This window comes from Puntigrus tetrazona, chromosome 9, assembly GCF_018831695.1.
Source record: "Puntigrus tetrazona isolate hp1 chromosome 9, ASM1883169v1, whole genome shotgun sequence".
Lineage (NCBI taxonomy): Eukaryota > Metazoa > Chordata > Actinopteri > Cypriniformes > Cyprinidae > Puntigrus > Puntigrus tetrazona.
Genome location: NC_056707.1, coordinates 1,139,394 through 1,153,651, shown reverse-complemented (window position 1 = coordinate 1,153,651; position 14,258 = coordinate 1,139,394). Strand labels below are relative to the sequence as shown.

The 14,258-nt window shown below is 34.4% G+C and overlaps 1 pseudogene; it reads right to left on the bottom strand.

The window, feature by feature from the left end:
• Window positions 1-14,074: 14,074 nt before the first annotated feature.
• LOC122351443 overlaps window positions 14,075-14,258 on the bottom strand; it is a 12,535-nt pseudogene continuing 12,351 nt past the window's right edge.

Below are 14,258 nucleotides of genomic sequence, written 5' to 3'. Positions count from 1 at the left end.
TATGGGCAAAACTGTAAACACACATAAAAGGCTCATTCTGCCCTGAGAATGCATGAAATAGCGTTTTCTCGATGAGAAAACGCAGTTTACAGCACTTTCTAACTTGTTTTGAGTAAATTTGCTCAGAATGACTAAAAACATCAATTCTGCTCCTAGAAGCCAAAAAATTAAGCAAATTGTGTACTTTGAGCTCTAAAATGACTTTTTATGGGCAAAACTGTAAAAACACATATAAGGCTCATTCTGACTTGAGAATGCATGAAATAGCGTTTTCTGACTGAGAAACGCAGTTTGCAGCACTTTAAAGCTTGTTTTGAGTAAATTTGCTCAGAATGACTAAAAACATCAATTCTGCTCCTAGAAGCCAAAAATTAAGCAAATTGTGTACTTTGAGCTCTAAAATGACTTTTTATGGGCAAAACTGTAAACACACATAAAAGGCTCATTCTGACTTGAGAATGCATGAAATAGCGTTTTCTGACTGAGAAACGCAGTTTGCAGCACTTTAAAGCTTGTTTTGAGTAAATTTGCTCAGAATGACTAAAAACATAATTTCTGCTCCTAGAAGCCAAAAACTAAGCAAATTGTGTATTTTGAGCTCTAAAATGACTTTTTATGGGCAAAACTGTAAACACACATAAAGGCTCATTCTGACTTGAGAATGCATGAAATAGCATTTTCTGACTGAGAAACGCAGTTTACAGCACTTTAAGGCTTGTTTTGAGTAAATTTGCTCAAATGACTAAAAACCTAAATTCTGCTCTTAGAAGCGAAAAACTAAGCAAATTGTGTATTTTGAGCTCTAAAATGACTTTTTATGGGCAAAACTGTAAAAACACATAAAAGGCTCATTCTGCCCTGAGAATGCATGAAATAGTGTTTTCTGACTGAGAAACGCAGTTTGCAGCACTTTAAAGCTTGTTTTGAGTAAATTTGCTCAGAATGACTAAAAACATCAATTCTGCTCCTAGAAGCCAAAAACTAAGCAAATTGTGTATTTTGAGCTCTAAAATGACTTTTTATGGGCAAAACTGTAAACATACATAAAAGGCTCATCCTGACTTGAGAATGCATGATATAGCGTTTTCTGACTGAGAAACGCAGTTTGCAGCACTTTAAAGCTTGTTTTGAGTAAATTTGCTCAGAATGACTAAAAACATAATTTCTGCACCTAAAAGCGAAAAACTAAGCAAATTGTGTATTTTGAGCTCTAAAATGACTTTTTATGGGCAAAACTGTAAACACACATAAAAGGCTCATTCTGACTTGAGAATGCATGAAATAGCGTTTTCTGACTGAGAAACGCAGTTTACAGCACTTTATAGTTTGTTTTGAGTAAATTTGCTCAGAATGACTAAAAACATAATTTCTGCTCCTAGAAGCCAAAAACTAAGCAAATTGTGTATTTTGAGCTCTAAAATGACTTTTTATGGGCAAAACTGTAAACACACATAAAAGGCTCATTCTGACTTGAGAATGCATGAAATAGCGTTTTCTGACTGAGAAACGCAGTTTGCAGCACTTTAAAGCTTGTTTTGAGTAAATTTGCTCAGAATGACTAAAAACATCAATTCTGCTCCTAGAAGCCAAAAATTAAGCAAATTGTGTACTTTGAGCTCTAAAATGACTTTTTATGGGCAAAACTGTAAACACACATAAAAGGCTCATTCTGACTTGAGAATGCATGAAATAGTGTTTTCTGACTGAGAAATGCAGTTTGCAGCACTTTAAAGCTTGTTTTGAGTAAGTTTGCTCAGAATGACTAAAAACATAATTTCTGCTCCTAGAAGCGAAAAACTAAGCAAATTGTGTATTTTGAGCTCTAAAATGACTTTTTATGGGCAAAACTGTAAAAAACACATAAAGGCTCATTCTGCCCTGAGAATGCATGAAATAGTGTTTTCTGACTGAGAAACGCAGTTTGCAGCACTTTAAAGCTTGTTTTGAGTAAATTTGCTCAGAATGACTAAAAACATCAATTCTGCTCCTAGAAGCCAAAAACTAAGCAAATTGTGTATTTTGAGCTCTAAAATGACTTTTTATGGGCAAAACTGTAAACATACATAAAAGGCTCATTCTTACTTGAGAATGCATGAAATAGCGTTTTCTGACTGAGAAACGCAGTTTGCAGCACTTTAAAGCTTGTTTTGAGTAAATTTGCTCAGAATGACTAAAAACATAATTTCTGCTCCTAGAAGCGAAAAACTAAGAAAATTGTGTATTTTGAGCTCTAAAATGACTTTTATATGGCAAAACTGTAAACACACATAAAGGCTCATTCTGCCTTGAGAATGCATGAAATAGCGTTTTCTGACTGAGAAACGCAGTTTGCAGCACTTTAAAGCTTGTTTTGAATAAATTTGCTCAGAATGACTAAAAACATAAAATCTGCTCCTAGAAGCCAAAAATTAAGCAAATTGCGTATTTTGAGCTCTAAAATGACTTTTTATGGGCAAAACTGTAAACACACATAAAAGGCTCATTCTGACTTGAGAATGCATGAAATAGCGTTTTCTGACTGAGAAACGCAGTTTACAGCACTTTCTAACTTGTTTTGAGTAAATTTGCTCAGAATGACTAAAAACATAATTTCTGCTCCTAGAAGCGAAAAACTAAGCAAATTGTGTATTTTGAGCTCTAAAATGACTTTTATGGGGAAAACTGTAAAGAGACATATAAGGCTCATTCTGCCTTGAGAATGCATGAAATAGAGTTTTCTGACTGAGAAACGCAGTTTGCAGCACTTTAAAGCTTGTTTTGAGTAAATTTGCTCAGAATGACTAAAAACATAATTTCTGCTCCTAGAAGCCAAAACTAAGCAAATTGTGTATTTTGAGCTCTAAAATGACTTTTATGGGCAAAACTGTAAACACACATAAAAGGCTCATTCTGCCCTGAGAATGCATGAAATAAGCGTTTTCTCGCTGAGAAACGCAGTTTACAGCACTTTCTAACTTGTTTTGAGTAAATTTGCTCAGAATGACTAAAAACATCAATTCTGCTCCTAGAAGCCAAAAATTAAGCAAATTGTGTACTTTGAGCTCTAAAATGACTTTTTATGGGCAAAACTGTAAAAACACATATAAGGCTCATTCTGACTTGAGAATGCATGAAATAGCGTTTTCTGACTGAAAACGCAGTTTGCAGCACTTTAAAGCTTGTTTTGAGTAAATTTGCTCAGAATGACTAAAAACATCAATTCTGCTCCTAGAAGCCAAAAATTAAGCAAATTGTGTACTTTGAGCTCTAAAATGACTTTTTATGGGCAAAACTGTAAACACACATAAAAGGCTCATTCTGACTTGAGAATGCATGAAATAAGCGTTTTCTGACTGAGAAACGCAGTTTGCAGCACTTTAAAGCTTGTTTTGAGTAAATTTGCTCAGAATGACTAAAAACATAATTTCTGCTCCTAGAAGCGAAAAACTAAGCAAATTGTGTATTTTGAGCTCTAAAATGACTTTTATGGGCAAAACTGTAAACACACATAAAAGGCTCATTCTGACTTGAGAATGCATGAAATAGCATTTTCTGACTGAGAAACGCAGTTTGCAGCACTTTAAGGCTTGTTTTGAGTAAATTTGCTCAAATGACTAAAAACCTAAATTCTGCTCTTAGAAGCGAAAAACTAAGCAAATTGTGTATTTTGAGCTCTAAAATGACTTTTATGGGCAAAACTGTAAAAACACATAAAGGCTCATTCTGCCCTGAGAATGCATGAAATAGTGTTTTCTGACTGAGAAACGCAGTTTGCAGCACTTTAAAGCTTGTTTTGAGTAAATTTGCTCAGAATGACTAAAAACATCAATTCTGCTCCTAGAAGCCAAAAACTAAGCAAATTGTGTATTTTGAGCTCTAAAATGACTTTTATGGGCAAAACTGTAAACATACATAAAAGGCTCATCCTGACTTGAGAATGCATGATATAGCGTTTTCTGACTGAGAAACGCAGTTTGCAGCACTTTAAAGCTTGTTTTGAGTAAATTTGCTCAGAATGACTAAAAACATAATTTCTGCACCTAAAAGCGAAAAACTAAGCAAATTGTGTATTTTGAGCTCTAAAATGACTTTTATGGGCAAAACTGTAAACACACATAAAAGGCTCATTCTGACTTGAGAATGCATGAAATAGCGTTTTCTGACTGAGAAACGCAGTTTACAGCACTTTATAGTTTGTTTTGAGTAAATTTGCTCAGAATGACTAAAAACATAATTTCTGCTCCTAGAAGCCAAAAACTAAGCAAATTGTGTATTTTGAGCTCTAAAATGACTTTTATGGGCAAAACTGTAAACACACATAAAAGGCTCATTCTGACTTGAGAATGCATGAAATAGCGTTTTCTGACTGAGAAACGCAGTTTGCAGCACTTTAAAGTTTGTTTTGAGTAAGTTTGCTCAGATTGACAAAAAACATAATTTCTGCTCCTAGAAGCGAAAAACTAAGCAAATTGTGTATTTTGAGCTCTAAAATGACTTTTTATGGGCAAAACTGTAAACACACATATAAGGCTCATTCTGCCTTGAGAATGCATGAAATAGCGTTTTCTGACTGAGAAACGCAGTTTGCAGCACTTTAAAGCTTGTTTTGAGTAAATTTGCTCAGAATGACTAAAAACATCAATTCTGCTCCTAGAAGCCAAAAATTAAGCAAATTGTGTACTTTGAGCTCTAAAATGACTTTTTATGGGCAAAACTGTAAACACACATAAAAGGCTCATTCTGACTTGAGAATGCATGAAATAGTGTTTTCTGACTGAGAAATGCAGTTTGCAGCACTTTAAAGCTTGTTTTGAGTAAGTTTGCTCAGAATGACTAAAAACATAATTTCTGCTCCTAGAAGCGAAAAACTAAGCAAATTGTGTATTTTGAGCTCTAAAATGACTTTTATGGGCAAAACTGTAAAAACACATAAAAGGCTCATTCTGCCCTGAGAATGCATGAAATAGTGTTTTCTGACTGAGAAACGCAGTTTGCAGCACTTTAAAGCTTGTTTTGAGTAAATTTGCTCAGAATGACTAAAAACATCAATTCTGCTCCTAGAAGCCAAAAACTAAGCAAATTGTGTATTTTGAGCTCTAAAATGACTTTTATGGGCAAAACTGTAAACATACATAAAAGGCTCATTCTTACTTGAGAATGCATGAAATAGCGTTTTCTGACTGAGAAACGCAGTTTGCAGCACTTTAAAGCTTGTTTTGAGTAAATTTGCTCAGAATGACTAAAAACATAATTTCTGCTCCTAGAAGCGAAAAACTAAGAAAATTGTGTATTTTGAGCTCTAAAATGACTTTTTATGGGCAAAACTGTAAACACACATAAAAGGCTCATTCTGCCTTGAGAATGCATGAAATAGCGTTTTCTGACTGAGAAACGCAGTTTGCAGCACTTTAAAGCTTGTTTTGAGTAAATTTGCTCAGAATGACTAAAAACATCAATTCTGCTCCTAGAAGCCAAAAATTAAGCAAATTGTGTACTTTGAGCTCTAAAATGAGTTTTTGTGGGCAAAACTGTAAAAACACATAAAAGGCTCATTCTGCCCTGAGAATGCATGAAATAGCGTTTTCTGACTGAGAAACGCAGTTTGCAGCACTTTAAAGCTTGTTTTGAGTAAGTTTGCTCAGAATGACTAAAAACATAAAATCTGCTCCTAGAAGCCAAAAATTAAGCAAATTGCGTATTTTGAGCTCTAAAATGACTTTTATGGGCAAAACTGTAAACACACATAAAAGGCTCATTCTGACTTGAGAATGCATGAAATAGCGTTTTCTGACTGAGAAACGCAGTTTACAGCACTTTCTAACCTGTTTTGAGTAAATTTGCTCAGAATGACTAAAAACATAATTTCTGCTCCTAGAAGCGAAAAACTAAGCAAATTGTGTATTTTGAGCTCTAAAATGACTTTTATGGGGAAAACTGTAAAGACACATATAAGGCTCATTCTGCCTTGAGAATGCATGAAATAGCGTTTTCTGACTGAGAAACGCAGTTTGCAGCACTTTAAAGCTTGTTTTGAGTAAATTTGCTCAGAATGACTAAAAACATAATTTCTGCTCCTAGAAGCGAAAAACTAAGCAAATTGTGTATTTTGAGCTCTAAAATGACTTTTATGGGCAAAACTGTAAACACACATAAAAGGCTCATTCTGCCCTGAGAATGCATGAAATAGCGTTTTTCTGACTGAAAGAAACGCAGTTTGCAGCACTTTAAAGCTTGTTTTGAGTAAGTTTGCTCAGAATGTCTAAAAACATAATTTCTGCTCCTAAAAGCGAAAAACTAAGCAAATTGTGTATTTTGAGCTCTAAAATGACTTTTTATGGGCAAAACTGTAAACACACATATAAGGCTCATTCTGCCTTGAGAATGCATGAAATAGCGTTTTCTGACTGAGAAACGCAGTTTACAGCTTTTTATAGTTTGTTTTGAGTAAATTTGCTCAGAATGACTAAAAACATAATTTCTGCTCCTAGAAGCCAAAAACTAAGCAAATTGTGTATTTTGAGCTCTAAAATGACTTTTTATGGGCAAAACTGTAAACACACATAAAAGGCTCATTCTGCCCTGAGAATGCATGAAATAGCGTTTTCTGCTGAGAAACGCAGTTTACAGCACTTTCTAACTTGTTTTGAGTAAATTTGCTCAGAATGACTAAAAACATCAATTCTGCTCCTAGAAGCCAAAAATTAAGCAAATTGTGTACTTTGAGCTCTAAAATGACTTTTTATGGGCAAAACTGTAAAGACACATATAAGGCTCATTCTGACTTGAGAATGCATGAAATAGCGTTTTCTGACTGAGAAACGCAGTTTGCAGCACTTTAAAGCTTGTTTTGAGTAAATTTGCTCAGAATGACTAAAAACATCAATTCTGCTCCTAGAAGCCAAAAATTAAGCAAATTGTGTACTTTGAGCTCTAAAATGACTTTTTATGGGCAAAACTGTAAAGACACATATAAGGCTCATTCTGCCTTGAGAATGCATGAAATAGCGTTTTCTGACTGAGAAACGCAGTTTGCAGCACTTTAAAGCTTGTTTTGAGTAAATTTGCTCAGAATGACTAAAAACATAATTTCTGCTCCTAGAAGCGAAAAACTAAGCAAATTGTGTATTTTGAGCTCTAAAATGACTTTTTATGGGCAAAACTGTAAACACACATAAAAGGCTCATTCTGACTTGAGAATGCATGAAATAGCGTTTTCTGACTGAGAAACGCAGTTTGCAGCACTTTAAAGCTTGTTTTGAGTAAATTTGCTCAGAATGACTAAAAACATCAATTCTGCTCCTAGAAGCCAAAAATTAAGCAAATTGTGTACTTTGAGCTCTAAAATGACTTTTTATGGGCAAAACTGTAAACACACATAAAAGGCTCATTCTGCCCTGAGAATGCATGAAATAGCGTTTTCTCGCTGAGAAACGCAGTTTACAGCACTTTCTAACTTGTTTTGAGTAAATTTGCTCAGAATGACTAAAAACATCAATTCTGCTCCTAGAAGCCAAAAATTAAGCAAATTGTGTACTTTGAGCTCTAAAATGACTTTTTATGGGCAAAACTGTAAAAACACATATAAGGCTCATTCTGCCTTGAGAATGCATGAAATAGCGTTTTCTGACTGAGAAACGCAGTTTGCAGCAATTTAAAGCTTGTTTTGAGTAAATTTGCTCAGAATGACTAAAAACATAATTTCTGCTCCTAGAAGCGAAAAACTAAGCAAATTGTGTATTTTGAGCTCTAAAATGACTTTTTATGGGCAAAACTGTAAACACACATAAAAGACTCATTCTGCCCTGAGAATGCATGAAATAGCGTTTTCTGACTGAGAAACGCAGTTTGCAGCACTTTAAAGCTTGTTTTGAGTAAATTTGCTCAGAATGACTAAAAACATCAATTCTGCTCCTAGAAGCCAAAAATTAAGCAAATTGTGTACTTTGAGCTCTAAAATGACTTTTTATGGGCAAAACTGTAAATACACATAAAAGGCTCATTCTGCCCTGAGAATGCATGAAATAGCGTTTTCTGACTGAGAAACGCAGTTTGCAGCACTTTAAAGCTTGTTTTGAGTAAGTTTGCTCAGAATGTCTAAAAACATAATTTCTGCTCCTAGAAGCGAAAAACTAAGCAAATTGTGTATTTTGAGCTCTAAAATGACTTTTTATGGGCAAAACTGTAAACACACATATAAGGCTCATTCTGCCTTGAGAATGCATGAAATAGCGTTTTCTGACTGAGAAACGCAGTTTACAGCACTTTATATTTTGTTTTGAGTAAATTTGCTCAGAATGACTAAAAACATAATTTCTGCACCTAAAAGCGAAAAACTAAGCAAATTGTGTATTTTGAGCTCTAAAATGACTTTTTATGGGCAAAACTGTAAACACACATAAAAGGCTTATCCTGACTTGAGAATGCATTAAATAGCGTTTTCTGACTGAGAAACGCAGTTTGCAGCACTTTAAAGCTTGTTTTGAGTAAATTTGCTCAGAATGACTAAAAACATAATTTCTGCTCCTAGAAGCGAAAAACTAAGCAAATTGTGCATTTTGAGATCTAAAATGACTTTTTATGGGCAAAACTGTAAAAACACATATAAGGCTCATTCTGCCTTGAGAATGCATGAAATAGCGTTTTCTGACTGAGAAACGCAGTTTACAGCACTTTCTAACTTGTTTTGAGTAAATTTGCTCAGAATGTCTAAAAACATAATTTCTGCTCCTAGAAGCGAAAAACTAAGCAAATTGTGTATTTTGAGCTCTAAAATGACTTTTTATGGGCAAAACTGTAAACACACATATAAGGCTCATTCTGCCTTGAGAATACATGAAATAGCGTTTTCTGACTGAGAAACGCAGTTTACACCACTTTATAGTTTGTTTTGAGTAAATTTGCTCAGAATTACTAAAAACATAATTTCTGCTCCTAGAAGCGAAAAACTAAGCAAATTGTGTATTTTGAGCTCTAAAATGACTTTTTATGGGCAAAACTGTAAACACACATAAAAGGCTCATTCTGACTTGAGAATGCATGAAATAGCGTTTTCTGACTGAGAAACGCAGTTTACAGCACTTTATAGTTTGTTTTGAGTAAATTTGCTCAGAATTACTAAAAACATAATTTCTGCTCCTAGAAGCCAAAAACTAAGCAAATTGTGTATTTTGAGCTCTAAAATGACTTTTTATGGGCAAAACTGTAAACACACATAAAAGGCTCATTCTGACTTGAGAATGCATGAAATAGCGTTTTCTGACTGAGAAACGCAGTTTGCAGCACTTTAAAGCTTGTTTTGAGTAAGTTTGCTCAGAATGACTAAAAACATACTTTCTGCTCCTAGAAGCGAAAAACTAAGCAAATTGTGTATTTTGAGCTCTAAAATGACTTTTTATGGGCAAAACTGTAAACACACATATAAGGCTCATTCTGCCTTGAGAATGCATGAAATAGCGTTTTCTGAGAAACGCAGTTTGCAGCACTTTAAAGCTTGTTTTGAGTAAATTTGCTCAGAATTACTAAAAACATCAATTCTGCTCCTAGAAGCCAAAAATTAAGCAAATTGTGTACTTTGAGCTCTAAAATTACTTTTTATGGGCAAAACTGTAAACACACATAAAAGGCTCATTCTGCCCTGAGAATGCATGAAATAGCGTTTTCTCGATGAGAAACGCAGTTTACAGCACTTTCTAACTTGTTTTGAGTAAATTTGCTCAGAATGACTAAAAACATCAATTCTGCTCCTAGAAGCCAAAAATTAAGCAAATTGTGTACTTTGAGCTCTAAAATGACTTTTTATGGGCAAAACTGTAAATACACATAAAAGGCTCATTCTGCCCTGAGAATGCATGAAATAGCGTTTTCTGACTGAGAAACGCAGTTTGCAGCACTTTAAAGCTTGTTTTGAGTAAGTTTGCTCAGAATGTCTAAAAACATAATTTCTGCTCCTAGAAGCGAAAAACTAAGCAAATTGTGTATTTTGAGCTCTAAAATGACTTTTTATGGGCAAAACTGTAAACACACATATAAGGCTCATTCTGCCTTGAGAATGCATGAAATAGCGTTTTCTGACTGAGAAACGCAGTTTACAGCACTTTATAGTTTGTTTTGAGTAAATTTGCTCAGAATGACTAAAAACATAATTTCTGCTCCTAGAAGCCAAAAACTAAGCAAATTGTGTATTTTGAGCTCTAAAATGACTTTTTATGGGCAAAACTGTAAACACACATAAAAGGCTTATCCTGACTTGAGAATGCATGAAATAGCGTTTTCTGACTGAGAAACGCAGTTTGCAGCACTTTAAAGCTTGTTTTGAGTAAATTTGCTCAGAATTACTAAAAACATCAATTCTGCTCCTAGAAGCCAAAAATTAAGCAAATTGTGTACTTTGAGCTCTAAAATGACTTTTTATGGGCAAAACTGTAAAGACACATATAAGGCTCATTCTGCCTTGAGAATGCATGAAATAGCGTTTTCTGACTGAGAAACGCAGTTTGCAGCACTTTAAAGCTTGTTTTGAGTAAATTTGCTCAGAATGACTAAAAACATCAATTCTGCTCCTAGAAGCCAAAAACTAAGCAAATTGTGTATTTTGAGCTCTAAAATGACTTTTTGTGGGCAAAACTGTAAAAACACATATAAGACTCATTCTGACTTGAGAATGCATGAAATAGCGTTTTCTGACTGAGAAACGCAGTTTACAGCACTTTATAGTTTGTTTTGAGTAAATTTGCTCAGAATGACTAAAAACATAAATTCTGCTCCTAGAAGCCAAAAACTAAGCAAATTGTGTATTTTGAGCTCTAAAATGACTTTTTATGGGCAAAACTGTAAACACACATATAAGGCTGATTCTGCCTTGAGAATGCATGAAATAGCTTTTCTCGCTGAGAAACGCAGTTTACAGCACTTTCAAGCTTGTTTTGAGTAAATTTGCTCAGAATGACTAAAAACATCAATTCTGCTCCTAGAAGCCAAAAACTAAGCAAATTGTGTATTTTGAGCTCTAAAATGACTTTTTATGGGCAAAACTGTAAACACACATAAAAGGCTCATTCTGACTTGAGAATGCATGAAATAGCGTTTTCTGACTGAGAAACGCAGTTTGCAGCACTTTTAAAGCTTGTTTTGAGTAAGTTTGCTCAGAATGACTAAAAACATAATTTCTGCTCCTAGAAGCGAAAAACTAAGCAAATTGTGTATTTTGAGCTCTAAAATGACTTTTTATGGGCAAAACTGTAAACACACATATAAGGCTGATTCTGCCTTGAGAATGCATGAAATAGCGTTTTCTGACTGAGAAACGCAGTTTGCAGCACTTTAAAGCTTGTTTTGAGTAAATTTGCTCAGAATGACTAAAAACATCAATTCTGCTCCTAGAAGCGAAAAACTAAGCAAATTGTGTATTTTGAGCTCTAAAATGACTTTTATGGGCAAAACTGTAAAAACACATATATGGCTCATTCTGCCTTGAGAATGCATGAAATAAGCGCTTTTCTGACTGAGAAACGCAGTTTGCAGCACTTTAAAGCTTGTTTTGAGTAAATTTGCTCAGAATGACTAAAAACATCAATTCTGCTCCTAGAAGCCAAAAATTAAGCAAATTGTGTACTTTGAGCTCTAAAATGACTTTTTATGGGCAAAACTGTACATACACATAAAAGGCTCATTCTGCCCTGAGAATGCATGAAATAGCGTTTTCTGACTGAGAAACGCAGTTTGCAGCACTTTCAAGCTTGTTTTGAGTAAATTTGCTCAGAATGACTAAAAACATAATTTCTGCTCCTAGAAGCGAAAAACTAAGCAAATTGTGCATTTTGAGCTCTAAAATGACTTTTATGGGCAAAACTGTAAAAACACATATAAGGCTCATTCTGCCTTGAGAATGCATGAAATAGCGTTTTCTGACTGAAACGCAGTTTACAGCACTTTCTAACTTGTTTTGAGTAAATTTGCTCAGAATGTCTAAAAACATAATTTCTGCTCCTAGAAGCGAAAAACTAAGCAAATTGTGTATTTTGAGCTCTAAAATGACTTTTTATGGGCAAAACTGTAAACACACATATAAGGCTCATTCTGCCTTGAGAATGCATGAAATAGCGTTTTCTGACTGAGAAACGTAGTTTACACCACTTTTTATAGTTTGTTTTGAGTAAATTTGCTCAGAATTACTAAAAAACATAATTTCTGCTCCTAGAAGCGAAAAACTAAGCAAATTGTGTATTTTGAGCTCTAAAATGACTTTTATGGGCAAAACTGTAAACACACATAAAAGGCTCATTCTGACTTGAGAATGCATGAAATAGCGTTTTCTGACTGAGAAACGAGTTTACAGCACTTTATAGTTTGTTTTGAGTAAATTTGCTCAGAATGACTAAAAACATAATTTCTGCTCCTAGAAGCCAAAAACTAAGCAAATTGTGTATTTTGAGCTCTAAAATGACTTTTTATGGGCAAAACTGTAAACACACATAAAAGGCTCATCCTGACTTGAGAATGCATGAAATAGCGTTTTCTGACTGAGAAACGCAGTTTGCAGCACTTTAAAGCTTGTTTTGAGTAAATTTGCTCAGAATGACAAAAAACATAATTTCTGCACCTAAAAGCGAAAAACTAAGCAAATTGTGTATTTTGAGCTCTAAAATGACTTTTTATGGGCAAAACTGTAAAAACACATATAAGGCTCATTCTGCCTTGAGAATGCATGAAATAGCGTTTTCTGACTGAGAAACGCAGTTTGCAGCACTTTAAAGCTTGTTTTGAGTAAATTTGCTCAGAATGACTAAAAACATAATTTCTGCTCCTAGAAGCGAAAAACTAAGCAAATTGTGTATTTTGAGCTCTAAAATGACTTTTTATGGGCAAAACTGTAAACACACATAAAAGGCTCATTCTGCCCTGAGAATGCATGAAATAGCGTTTCGCTGAGAAACGCAGTTTACAGCACTTTCTAACTTGTTTTGAGTAAATTTGCTCAGAATGACTAAAAACATCAATTCTGCTCCTAGAAGCCAAAAAATTAAGCAAATTGTGTACTTTGAGCTTCTAAAATGACTTTTATGGGCAAAACTGTAAAAACACATATAAGGCTCATTCTGCCTTGAGAATGCATGAAATAAGCGTTTTCTGACTGAGAAACGCAGTTTGCAGCACTTTAAAGCTTGTTTTGAGTAAATTTGCTCAGAATGACTAAAAACATAATTTCTGCTCCTAGAAGCGAAAAACTAAGCAAATTGTGTATTTTGAGCTCTAAAATGACTTTTTATGGGCAAAACTGTAAAGACACATATAAGGCTCATTCTGACTTGAGAATGCATGAAATAGCGTTTTCTGACTGAGAAACGCAGTTTGCAGCACTTTTAAAGCTTGTTTTGAGTAAATTTGCTCAGAATTACTAAAAACATCAATTCTGCTCCTAGAAGCCAAAAATTAAGCAAATTGTGTACTTTGAGCTCTAAAATGACTTTTTATGGGCAAAACTGTAAAGACACATATAAGGCTCATTATGCCTTGAGAATGCATGAAATAGCGTTTTCTGACTGAGAAACGCAGTTTGCAGCACTTTAAAGCTTGTTTTGAGTAAATTTGCTCAGAATGACTAAAAACATAATTTCTGCACCTAAAAGCGAAAAACTAAGCAAATTGTGTATTTTGAGCTCTAAAATGACTTTTTATGGGCAAAACTGTAAAAACACATATAAGGCTCATTCTGCCTTGAGAATGCATGAAATAGCGTTTTCTGACTGAGAAACGCAGTTTGCAGCACTTTAAAGCTTGTTTTGAGTAAATTTGCTCAGAATGACTAAAAACATCAATTCTGCTCCTAGAAGCCAAAAACTAAGCAAATTGTGTATTTTGAGCTCTAAAATGACTTTTTATGGGCAAAACTGTAAACACACATAAAAGGCTCATTCTGCCCTGAGAATGCATGAAATGGCGTTTTCTGACTGAGAAACGCAGTTTACAGCATTTTAAAGCTTGTTTTGAGTCAATTTGCTTAGAATGACTAAAAACATAATTTCTGCTCCTATTTCAAATTGTGTATTTTGAGCTCTAAAATGACTTTTATGGGGCAAAACTGTAAAAACATAAAGGCTCATTCTGCCCTGAGAATGCATGGAAAAAGCGTTTTTCTGACTGAAAATGCAGTTTGCAGCACTTTAAAGCTTGTTTTGAGTAAATTTGCTCAGAATGACTAAAAACATCAATTCTGCTCCTAGAAGCCAAAAATTAAGCAAATAAGCTCTAAAATGACTTTTATGGGCAAAACTGTAAAAACA